This window comes from Micromesistius poutassou, assembly GCF_964030765.1.
Source record: "Micromesistius poutassou genome assembly, chromosome: 24".
Lineage (NCBI taxonomy): Eukaryota > Metazoa > Chordata > Actinopteri > Gadiformes > Gadidae > Micromesistius > Micromesistius poutassou.
This window is the reverse complement of record NC_140294.1, coordinates 3,229,245-3,242,318: the sequence shown is the minus strand read 5'-3', so window position 1 is coordinate 3,242,318 and position 13,074 is coordinate 3,229,245. Positions and strand designations below refer to the sequence as shown.

The window sequence follows — 13,074 nt, the reverse complement described above, 5'->3', positions numbered from 1 at the left end:
ACTGAGCTGGAGGCCCTGTTATATCCACTGTTACAGCTGTTAACGTTCTGACCAACCACACATTACAAGTGTATCTTTGTTATGATTTCACTAGAATCTGTGCAAAATAGATTTTTGATAGACCTATGTTAGTTGCCATAAAGGAAATGGCTTTGGACCCAGTTGTGAATTACAAGTATTTGAACATTTAGTTTTTACTGAGGTTTTAACCGTTGACCTGAGATACATGCTCTGTTCATCCACATCAAAACCGATGCAATTCAGCTGCTCAGTAGCCTAGGATACATTGGCCTTGTTAACCTAGGGCCCATAAGGGAAGATGACCGTCGCTCGTCCACGTCAGCTCGTGCGTGTAGACTGACAGAGCGCGCGGCAAAGGGCGTCATGGCCTTTATAAACTAGGATGGAGGGCGCGCGTCACCGCCGTGTCCTTGACGTGATCTTGACAAGGAACACACGGTTATTATGGTTTAATGGATTTCTGAGCAGGGGGTCGTTCTAATTGAGGCGAGGCACAACAGAGCTGTCCTCTATGAACACACAATATGATCATTGTCTCCTCTCCTGAATAACACCAAACAAGCTTAAATAAGCAAACAATACATGTCTATAATATCCAACCCCCGTTCTAATACCATGGTCATGTTTTTCCCTCTAAGCCCTTCTCCATTGTCAATGTAACATGGAAACAGATCAAAAGAATTAGTCACTTTGACCTAGTTTTATTTTTTAATCCCAGCGGTCCCGGGCCATCTACACGCGGACCACCCCCTCCCCCCTCCCGCTGATTGTTATTACATTATTTATATTGGGGCTGCTGCTGTTATAAAGCTGCCCCCCCCCCCCCCCCATACCCTAGGTTAAGGCTTTCAAAACCTGTACAAGTGTAATGTCCTCCTAGTTTACTGACAAACATTAAGAATTTATTCACTGTTTGTCTATAGCCTACGCGCCTCATAGGGTGTATTTGTATCTGTGTGCGTTTGTGTGTGCTTGTGTGTGTGTGTGTGTGTGTGTGTGTGTGTGTGTGTGTGTGTGTGTGTGTGTGTGTGCGTGCGTGCATACGTGCGTGTGCGTGTGTGCACGCGCGCGCGTGCGTCCCTTCAGCTTTCTCTCCCGTGGCCCCTCTGACGTCACGGCTCCTGGCAGCCAGCAGTAGGACTCTGCAGGCGGGAGGCGGCGGCGGTAGTAGTAGTGGTAGTGATAGGCGACCGGGCCACACACACGGTAAGGTAGCAGCTGGGGCCTCGTTTCGTCAAACATCAGCCACGAAAACATAAACATCGCGGGCGATTTCACCGGGGGATTAAACCGGAGGGCGACTCCTGGACAACTTCGTCGGCCGGGTTGGACACCACCACCTGACTCTCTCCCTCCGGTCTCCGGCTCATCCTCCTTCTCGCGGTGACCGACCGAGGTAAGAAGGATCCAGCGGCGGAGGGTCCGACAAAGTTGCACATCTTTCAGGATGGCGGGTGCTGATGATGGGGGGAAATGCGATCCTCGGGGAGTTAGAAAGGGTCCAGTTGAGAGCCAGATGAAGAATATGAGTGTGTGCCTGAGATGGTGTGGTTGAACGCGTTGGACGCGGAACGTTTCTGTTGTTGTGGGAGCAGAGCGCGGCGGTCAGTGCATGCGGCTCGTCCGCTCCTTTGTCCACCGCGCCACACAAAAGAGGTTCATAGACAGTGAACAAGACCAGGTTGAGTTGCCAGATTGGGCTGGCCCAATCTGGCAACACGGTTCACAGAACAAGTTTGGGGTGTTGTGTTCTGGACAACGCTTGCCAAAATCATGTATCACGTTGATGTGCATTTCTAGGCGTGTTGATCACTCGGTGAGATCGAAGGACGAGGGGAAGCTGATGCCTCGGATGTTTATCTGCACTCATGGGGTGTCTTGTTGTGAGTTGGCGTCGCTTTGAGATCTTTCTAAGCAACAATGCTTTTAGACGTGATCAGGCTTAGCTGGTGATTATAGTATAATCTTTTTAAAAATATATACAATCTATTTATTTCTTAATCTAAGTTCCCTTAAGTCATCACGGAGTCTAGTCCGGACTGGGATGTGGAGATGTCATCGGTTCACAAGCGACATCTAACCAATACTAAGATCCTGTGTGTGTGTGTGTGTGTGTGTGTGTGTGTGTGTGTGTGTGTGTGTGTGTGTGTGTGTGTGTGTGTGTGTGTGTACATTGAGGAGCAGGAGGAAGGGATGGCTGCTGGGTGGTTTTGTTTTCCGAGTGTTGTTCTACATGTAGTGTAGCCTACCGCGAACGTCATTTTATCAGGACAAATATAAACTCCCAAATCGCTTTAATTCATGATGCAAACCCGATGAGAGTGGGCAGTGGACTCAAAAGACCAGCTGTTGACATTCAATAAAGAGCTTATTTGTTATAGATGTTCTCACCTGCCTTGTCACATGTTGGTCTACGTTCTGTGAATGCTATTTTCCAAAGAGCTGGGCCAGTTTCATAACATTTTCCTCTCACGTTTTGGTGTTGGTATAATAGGCTGTAATAACTGTCATCCTTAAACCAAACGGGGCCGACATGTTGAGACTGTCTGTATTCAGGTCAGTGCTTTTTAATTGGGTGGTTGAAATAGGGAGTGGCATCAATCTACCTGTCACAGTCAGTCCCTGAGGCAGTGGTTCCCAACCTATGACTCTGGGTGGATCACTAAATCGTCACCAAGGTCTTTAGCGGTCAACCTCAATTCAAAAGGTAAAAAATAGATGGATACTCATGCAGTGGCTGAGCAAAGAGGGCCAGCCCCCACGTTATACACAGTTATTACTGCAGGAAGCAGTGGAAAGAAGAGGTCAGCATCACTCCTTAAGCTCCCAGTGGGATTATTCAGCAAACGATAATGAAGACAAAACATCTGTGGTAAACATTCAAATGGAAAACTTATGGATGGAATGTACAAAAAACAACACGATTTTGGGAAAAAACAATATTTCCAAAGTTTGTTTTCAAATATGCTCATTCTTTTTTCTATTATAAATGTGTCATGAATAAAATCCCACCTACCAACTGTGGTACTCTTGCCAACCACTGACGGCAGTAGCGGTTCTACATTGAATTACGCCCTGGGCGAAACCCGCGATTACGGGCTGGCGGAGTTGTTGACAGGTGGCTGCCTGCTTTGCCCGTGCCTAAAACTGCCACTGACCGACGGTACCGGTACCACAGGTTGGTGAACCCCGGCCCAGGGTTACCCTTTAAGGTGGTCAAGCCACAGTTTCCACAAGACCCAGTGGGAAACCATTGTGCTCTCAAAAAATCCTTATTGAAGAAAGACTATGGGAGCACAACAGTTGGGCTCAGACCAGGTGCAGCTTGCATCATTCTGATGGAGCCTGAGTTTCTGGTACCCTGGACTCAATACACCCAGAGCCAAGTGACTACATTGGTGTTCTGAGGCCCCCCTGTGTGGGAGGGGCCGGGCCAAGCTTGGGGCCTCAGAACAGTGAGGGACACTGTTCTGAGGCCCCAAGCTTGGCCAGGCCCCTCCCACACAGGAGCCTATTTTTAAGGAGAACCTTCAGACTCAGCTAGTTTCTAAAATAAGAGCCAACTGCTTCACATGCGTGTTGGGAATTTATTTTTGCAACATTCTCAGTTTCTGCGAAAAAGTTGGACCATTGACATGATTTCTCCTAATCAGGCCGATTTGAGAACGTTAAACCTGGACCCATGATGTCAACACTCCAGCTTCCACCATCCAGAGGTGATAGAACATTTCGTGATTTTATTCCCAACTCGCACATGAAAAACGATTGTGAGCGCAGTGCTCATGTCAGAAGAAACAAGCAAAACAATAGACCTACCTTGTCTAGCAGAGATCCAGAGCTCTCCTGGTTAAGAGCTCTGTCTTGTTGTTGTGGAAGCTCTGTTTGTCCTTTGAAATGACACCAGTGCAATGCACCAGCATGCACGTTACCTTCTGCTCCCGGTGTGTGTGAAGTGCTGGCTAATGTAGCTCACGCTGTAGTATGAGCATAAGTAGATATTGCCTTGAGAGTTTTAGTTATTAGTTTAGTTATTAGTAGTTATTATCATATGGTTATGATGACACAGCCTTATTGTTTCCCTTTCCCTGGTATCTAAGTCTGAATCACTGTTTTCCTGAAGACAACAAAACAGTGAATGTCTATCAGCTTCATATCTGTAATCATTTTCTTTAAAACTAAATAAAATAAAAGTGTATTATTATTATTGTTGTTATTATTATTAAGAGTGTATTATTAGTATTATTCACAGTTCAGAGTGTATTATACTCCAAAAAATCGGACCACGCATTGGGAATTCACTCGGCAAACAGGGGCGGATGGAGATGTTGTGAATCATGCATGACATGGGGAGTCCGGATCCTTCTGAACATTAGCCACAGCATTCCAACGCTGCACCTGACCGTCATCCCAACCCCCCCACACAGCCAAACCCGGGAACAGAGCCATCACGGGATGTTCCCCGCCGGGTGTGATGGCGAATAAATAAGAATGATTTAACAACCCCCACATGGTGTCTACAAACACCTAGAAGTCTTTACCTGGTGGTGTCTTCAGGGGACTCTTTCTTCACAAGCCAGTAAAACACACACACACACACACACACACACACACACACACACACCCAGTGTCGCACACCCGGCTCAATATGTATTTATCTTTTGTTTGGATGACGTTTCGGCCTTCGAATGTTATGAAGGAACCGACATTATAGCCTGGTCTTACATTATATGATATCGACATTATATGGTCTATGCATTTTCCATGCATAGACCACTTCCTTTATTTATCCCGGTTGAAATATACATTTTAATGAACCAACAGGCTGTTCTAGAGAGAGTTTGGGAAGGTTTCATTTTTGAAGTTAAATTACAACCTGTTTTTAAGTTAAATTAAAACCTATGCATGTAAGAGTCCTACAATCGCTTTTAATGTACATCTGGTTTTCAATATTGAACCAAGCAACTTTTTAATGTTTTATTACCTTCAAAGCCACAATTCCCCTTAAGCATTTTTTTTTAAATTAAAATACATTTTCTGTTAAATGTACTTGGCAAGTATAGCCTCATAGGTTTAGCAGATTGAAAATCCTGTAATTCCTTTCAGGATGATTTTAAGGAAGTCTCGCTTGGTTGAAACGACCAGTTGTGCGTGAATTATACATCTTATAAATTATGCATTAGGGATAATTCCCAACTGCAATGAGGCAACAACATATTGTAAATGTGACATTATGAATACTTTACGTCAAGGTTTTATCTAGTTACCTTTTATGTTTTATTCCTAATGGTCAGCAGGAGACTGGAGATATTGCATGCGGCAGGCTATGGAGAATAAATGTATCTTTTTTATCATAGGTTGTGATAAATGCAGCCATTAAATATTGAACAGATTTCCAGGCGGTACTGTGTGTTATAAACGGGGAGTGTTAGATAGTATTGGTTTGCCTTGTTGCTTCAAGCATTACGCTGTCCATATAAAGGGATGCATCGTTTGCATCCAAGACACACGCAGAGAGAAAGCCGACCACAAAACGGTTTCACTTGTAAAGAAAAGTCAGATAAATGCAATCCCATCCATTGTGATTCATATGTTTGAGCCCACAATTTCTGCTTATTCTCCTCATCAACCTGTTTCAACTCATCCACGTCTCCCTGTCCACTATGGATTTATTTGTAATGCCGTATGTTTGGCACCAAAAACAACCTTTATTTTATAAATCAGATTCAGAATCAATCAATAAATCTTGAAGCAGATAGTTAGGAACGCAGATTAAAGGAATTCACCAGATGTGCCCATAAAACAAATAAAATATATACATGGTTAGGATTTAACACCCCACTTGCAACTTGACATTTCTCAAATATGAAATAAATGAAAGATTTGGTACAATTAGTCTACAAGTAGTCCGGAGGGATATTCGTCGACTAACGAAATGCTTGGGACAGCCCTACAAATTTTCCTTTTCTTTATATTGTTAGCAATAAATGTTGTAAAAAATCGAACAACAAATGAAACTTAATGAAACTTATAATCAATCTTAATCTTATAATCAAACTTATAAGCTCTTCAAACTCAATGCCGAGAAGGCAGAGACCAGCGCTCTGGACTGTGTTGACTAAAACACAGCATAAATACTGCATCAGATCAATTTCAGTGGATAGTTTTTTTTTTCATTTTCAGACATGAAGCCTTCTTCAGATATCTGCCAAGAAAAGGACAGGAAAAAACAGCCGAAACGTTATGAATGAGAAATGAATGATGGCAAACTTCATGTCGGCTTTGAGCCTGAGGCCTCCACTGCAAAACACCTGGGCCACTCAGGGATAGATGATACTATTTAACTGTGACAGCCCATAATGTGCAGTTGTATTTTTCTTAATTTACACAACATTCTGTAGAATAACATATCAAAACAGACTGCTGCACTTCATATTTAAATGTAAATCTTGAAAACAACTTTCCATTCAGCCTTAATGTATATGGCATCGCTATTATTCCTGCTTCTCTTTGCTTTGAGTTTCCTCCTAACTTAAAGGGCCATGCTCTTGTTTTGTGCAGTCACGGTCAGCCTGCCTACAGGGAGCCAGCCTCGAGCTCTCTGTGTCTCAAGCGAGGGACCCTATAGACACTTCTCCCTCTGCCTTCCAGTGTCCTCCTTTACCGTCACAAAGCGAGCTATCAACATCCACACGCTAATCAGACACTAAAGCTTTGAACAACATATAAGTCATGTTTAATTGAGTGTCATATAATAATAAGTTAATTTAAATGTTTAGAAGCTACTACTATTGTGCTCCACTTTTCTTCCCATTGACCAGCGCCAGAATGTCCTACAGATGAAGTGTTTACAATATGCACAGGATGTTTTGGAGAGCGTCCCGGAATAGTTATCCATATCCTGACGTGTAATTGGCTTTTTGATCTAATCTAGCGCTGTTACATTCCCAGAGCCCTGCTGGTTGTGGGTTCTGGCAGCGGAGTGTAAGGAGCAAGTCAGTGAGCGGACCTCGATAGAAAGTGGGCCGTGGTTGGACAGAATACACAGTACCCTTGACGTCCTCTTTTAAGTCATCTGCAACGCACAGGTCCTACAACATTTTCTCTAATGATACAATGTTTGTGGTGCATGGCTCTTATTATGCTATTTTTTATGCTTCCATAGCCCCGTGTGTCGTTCCAAATGTTTAACCCCTTCCGGAGCTCTGGATTCATGTGAAAGAAAAAAGGGGAAAAGACAACGTGATGTCTCCGACCGTGGCCCCGGATGCGTATAGGTCGATTCCCTGTGGGAAAGCATGCAGTACATGACACGCCAGCTAGCGTATGCCGCGCTAATTAGCTGTGTGTGTGTGTGTGTGTGTGTGTGTGTGTGTGTGTGTAGCTCTGTGTATGTGTGTGTGGCTCTGTGTGTGTGTGTGAGTGGCTCTGTGTCCTGTCGATATTTCTCCCACAAAAGGTATGGGTTTCCATTAAGCCGGCTCCATCCTTGCAGTGGCCTGGTTAGACTGGAGGAGGAAGACAATCTCAGGGTACAGGGAATGGGAAACATCTAGCTGTTGTCACCTGACCTCTCACCTCCCCTCCTTCCTGCTTCCTGCTGCGGGAGCAGGGAGTCCGGCTGGACACTCGGTCTTCTTCGATCGTTTTTGTTTTACGTGTGAATAAATCCAATAAATAAATCAGTGGCTTGGCCAACCGTATATATGTTGGCATATTGTAGATAAATGTGTTAGGTTCAAGGTGGTGCAAAAGGAAAGTAACATTTCTGTATCCACAGTTTAAGGGGCCAATGAGTACAGTTTAGTGACAATCTTGATTTGAAGAGCAAAGAGATGTAGTAATTAACATAGTGTTGTGTGTCTGCTGTCTAGGCGACTTTATTTAACTTGAGAGAGGTTGTTTCTCTCTTTTCTTTGGCTGATCTCTCGCTGTGCGTGCTATGAGCTCTGGCCCCATCCCATTCTCTTTTACACACCTAAATAATTAAGTGTGTGTGTGTGTGTGTGTGTGAGTGATTCTGGCTACTCAGTTCTTGAGATTACTGGACCATGAATTAAACCAGCAGCACACATACACACACACTTAATGTCAGCCATTATCCAGGTGTGTGTGTGTGTGTGTGTGTGTGTGTGTGTGTGTGTGTGTGTGTGTGTGTGTGTGTGTGTGTGTGTGTGTGTGTGTGTGGAGGCACTGCGGCCATCTGTTTGTGTTTCCGGCGGTTCCTCCGAGGCTCTGTGTGACCTTCCACTGCAGATGTTGAGGAACACCAGGCTACTCCTAACCCCGTGAGGGAAAGTGATATATTTGCTATGTCACTCGCATGCTTCTTAAACAGTTATATCCACTGTTATATCGGTAGGGTTGCCAGCCGCCCCATTTAATAATTCACCGGTTAAGCAGTGTTGACTGTTTTCCGTTAAAGCTACTCCATAAAACAAAACTTTATTTAACCGTTATTGTTTTTACTTAATGTTAATTGTTAGTTTTAAAGCTCTGAGGTGGACAAGATACTGTACATGAATGCTTGCCTTTGAAATCTTGACTGTCGCTTTCTAAACAAGAGTGTTGCTTTCTAGAATACAGTAGGCCTAGAATAGTAGTAGTAGTTGCACAGTACATGAGTGCAGGGGTGGTGTGAACAGTGTAGGCCCAAGGTTAAGTGACCTCGATGGCTAGCCGCTCCGCTACATGGTTTAGCCGTGTCGGCCATATTGTCTTCAACCCCCCTTTTCTTGAATGTCTTTTGTCGTAAATTACATTGGCAGTGCTATATATACCCCAGGGCCTCACATGTCACGTACTGATGTTGCCTGTGCCTAGCTAGGTAGATGATATCTCTGAGGTTTCGACGACTTTAAACGTGGAACTGACGTCAACAAAGTGGTTGGATAGATAGATAGATGGATACTTTTATTGATCCCCAAGGGGAAATTCAAGGTCACAGTAGCTTTAAAGACATCACACATAACATACACAGGATTATAAAAAAGAGATCTACATGAATACTATGGACAATAAGAGATACTAAATAAACTAAATAAAATAATATGGCCACATGGACAGGGACTGACCCTTTGATACAGTAATACAGTATGAATGGTAAGGTGCTCGGCGATAGTGCGTGTCATGATGGTAGTGCAAATAGGAAAGGAAGTGCAAGGATAAATTCTAAAATCCAGAGACCAGCATTAAATTAAATAGGGACAATATAAAATAACTATATAGACATTGTAATAATATAAAAACTATAACAACTGTAGCAGTGCAAGGATAGTTTGAGAAATAATAATAATAACAATAAATATGTGCATTATGATGAATAGTGCAAACAGTAGGAGAGACAAATCAACGGTCAATATTGCTGGTGGAAGGAGGGAGGGGCTGTGCATAAGGGCTAATTTAGCCAGTAAACAATGTGAACAGTGTACGTATGTTCTATATCTCTTGCCCTTTAATTGTCTGATTGTACAATTGTATGGCCCTGAGGACAAATGACTTCCGACGTCAGTTTTGCATGGCAATGCGCGTAGCCTCCAGGTGATCAAGCTCTTCTGCTTGATGATGGCGTTGTAGAGTGGATAACAGTCGTTGTCCATGATGGTGAGCAGTTTGCCCAGTGTCCTTTTGTCTGATACTTATGTGATTGTTAATTACGGTGAAAGCCTTTTTCGCTACGAGTGCCAAAACTAAGTGATTTTATTGCTTGTCCTCAGATATAATAACCGTTTCAGGGTTCTTGCGTGGGTTCAACATGCCTTAATGGGCAGTTTGTTCCGTCTCACACTCAACACACACGCGCTCTTTAGTGATTACTTGCTGTAGGTGGATTGAAGCGAATATTTCCATTATGATTCTGATCCTGAATGTTTTTTCCCTGCTCGCTGAAACCCATTTCCCAGAACCCAAAGACCTCCCGCTTCTGTGAGCACTCACTGAAAGCAATGTCGGTCGAGGTCTGTGAGCACGGATTGTAAACCATCCTCATAGAAGTGTTTGGTTTGGTTAACACGAAATACTAAAGTCCTCCAAAGTTTCAAAGTCCTCTGCTGGCAGCCTGCTGGCTGCTTTACCGTAACCATGCTGGGATAATTGGATGTTGTGTGGGTGGGGTGAGCAGCAGTATTAAAACTAAATACTAAAAAACTGACGATAGGCTGGCTGTAAATCACAGACTGAATTGTTTATGGGCGAACGTTAACGGCAAAAAATGTGACTCGAGTCTCATTGCCTTGTCACATTGTTTTGTTGTAGTGTTGTACTATTTCTGCATCAAACAAATGGGCCCGGAGTAGCAACTCGTACACTAACCCCGCGGAGACCTCTCTGCGACTCGTCAGACAGACACACCTCAGCATCGCTGTTGGAATACAGCTGAGGGCAAACACTGAACCAGAAGGCGAATTGGGCCAGATAATCAGATGGGTCATGGAGAAAAAATTAAAAATTGAATACATGATACTTTCAATGCAAAAAAAACTGTCTTCATCTTCAATCCCAGTTTCCATTTCGTACACATGCTTACCTCGATATTGGCACATACAGACATAGGCACATACAGACATGGGCACACAAAGGAAGACTCACGCACGCACACACGCACGCACGCACGCACGCACACACGCACACACACACACACACACAATACGACAAAAAAACAAGGCAATTTACCTGTCAGCGTGAAGCCTGGTTCCTAAACAGCAAACCGCACTCATCTGCATATCCCCCCCCCGCCCTGTTTGCAAGGGCCCTTCATCATCCTCAGTGGTTCGGCGACAGAGCCGGGGCCCATTAAGCCTGACCTAATCGCCGTAGCGCGTGGCTAACCGGGCAGAAAATGACTTTCCTCCCAAGTCAATGAGCGAGACACGCTGGCTGTATAATATAAACAACCAACAATAAAAACGGAAAAAGTTTGAAAGCGCAGCACTCGCCACGCTTTAATTGCCAGCAGCAGTCGTTTAAAGCCGAAGAAAATGAATAAAACACCGCTTTTATTTTTCCGCCCAGAGAGAATGCAATCAATATTTCAACCCGTCCGCGATACTCGGGGGCAGGGGGCGGGGGGGGGGAGTCGACGGAGAATGATTCAACATTGATTCATCTTCAGCACTTCTCCATAATTCAGTGGAGCCCTGGCGTAGTGGAATCAGCCCGGCGTTTTCTGTCGAGCGGACGGTTTACGCCAGCTTCCAGACGTCCTCGAGAGTCACGACGACTCAATCGATACAAAGGCATCAAAGACGCACACTTTGTGTTTGTTCTTTCAAAGCGGGTATTGCGTGTGACTCAGCTTTCATATATTCATATAACGGTTCCTTTCCCCGGTACCCAGAGGCTTCGGTCTTTAGAAAGCGACAGTTTTGGAGCCGATTCCCAAAAGTGATCCAACGTAAACTTTCTTTATTGTTGCCATAGTGACCTTCAAGTGCCTCTTTGAATCTGTAACATCTGAGAGACCGCGGCTCCCCGGGCCATCTCGTGAAGTACGTCACACAGAGTACAGTACTTTGTTTCTGTTTGGAGGACACTTAGGAGAGAACAGGTGACGTTCTTTTCCCTCGTCCTGTCTGTGTTCCCATCCTCTAACCTTGAGTCTAAAGGAGAGCAGAGTAGATAGGGCAGAGACCTGAATACTGTGCGGCATACATTACAGAGAGAAACTTTAATCTTTTAACTGACTTTATGCTTTTATTCTGGGGGTCAAATAAAAGAATCAACCATGTTTCACAGCAAATGGTAAATGGGCCAAAGCGCTTTACAGTGTTGACTGACATTCACCCATTCATGCACACATTCACACACCGACGGCGGAGAGTCAACCACGCAGGGCGACAGCCAGCTCGTCGGGAGCAATTTGGGGTGGGGCGTCTTGCTCAGGGACACCACGACACTCAGCTAGGAGGAGCCGGGGATCGAACCACCAACCTTGCGGTTACCAGCCAACCCGCTCCGGAGCTAATCCCTCCCACAGTATCGGGATATCCCATCTAAAGCATGTTGGGGACCCAAAACGCCAAACATGTTGGTTGATATTATCTTAATATCGGATCATGAAGTTCCACAATGCTATGGCAGATTATCTCCATTATCTCAGTCAATGAGACGTGTAATTAGGGTAATTTATGCTAACATGGGGTGGGTGTGTAGTCTAGTCTCGCAGATCAGACTTTAGGTTAATGATCTGACGTCTGATGACAGACGAGCTAGAGACTGGGTGAACCGGTTGTTTCACTTTCTTTCGCTTCATGTTTCTTCTGACCGAATCATGTGGCTGGAGGCGGGGATTTGTACGCGTGTGATTGGCTATTTGTACCCGTGTGATTGGCTAAAGTTTTTGTTTGCTGTTATAACAGCAAACAAAAACTTGGCCAGCCAAAGTTACATTCAGGGGATTTTCGCTCATGCTTTTATCCATAGCGACAACCATTCATTCAACCACGCAGGGTGACATCCAGCTCGTCGGGAGCAGTCAGGGTGTGGGTGCCTTGCTCAGGGACACCTCGACACTCAGCTAGGAGGAGCCGGGAGGTTTGAACTAGCAACCTTCCAGTTAGCAGCCAACCCGCTCTACCTCCTGAGCTACATCCGCCCCAGGTTGACTGTAGTTACAGTCAACTGTTGACTGTTGACTGTAACTATAATAGCGTCTGTAAAGGTTTCGGAAAACAATACCGTGAAGACCTTCATCGACTCGCTCGATTAAGTTTCTCTTTGGTCGAATAACTCTATAATAACTTGTACCGCAAACGCAGGTTTAAAGTCAAAACATACACACACACACACACACACACACACACACACACACACACACACACACACACACACACACACACACACACACACACACACACACACACACACACACACACACACAGGATCACTTCATCTACCTCAATCCCCCATGTAATGTTTGGTCAATTTAATTCCTCTCCATCGCTGTGCTAATCAGACTCCCCCATCCTCCCAGCTCTCTCTTCATGCCCTAATATATAAAACGCACATCTCCATGCAGATGCATCTGGATTATTAATTCATAACTGATTCATATTCATA

The 13,074-nt window shown here is 44.5% G+C and overlaps 1 pseudogene across 1 annotated transcript in view; it reads left to right on the top strand.

The window, feature by feature from the left end:
- Positions 1–1,341: 1,341 nt before the first annotated feature.
- LOC311369779 (cytoplasmic protein NCK2 pseudogene) overlaps positions 1,342–13,074 on the top strand; it is a 28,304-nt pseudogene continuing 16,571 nt past the window's right edge. Inside the window, exon 1 of the transcript in view lies at positions 1,342–1,417. The product of the transcript in view is annotated as a cytoplasmic protein NCK2 pseudogene (transcript). The remainder of the gene's footprint in view (positions 1,418–13,074) is intronic.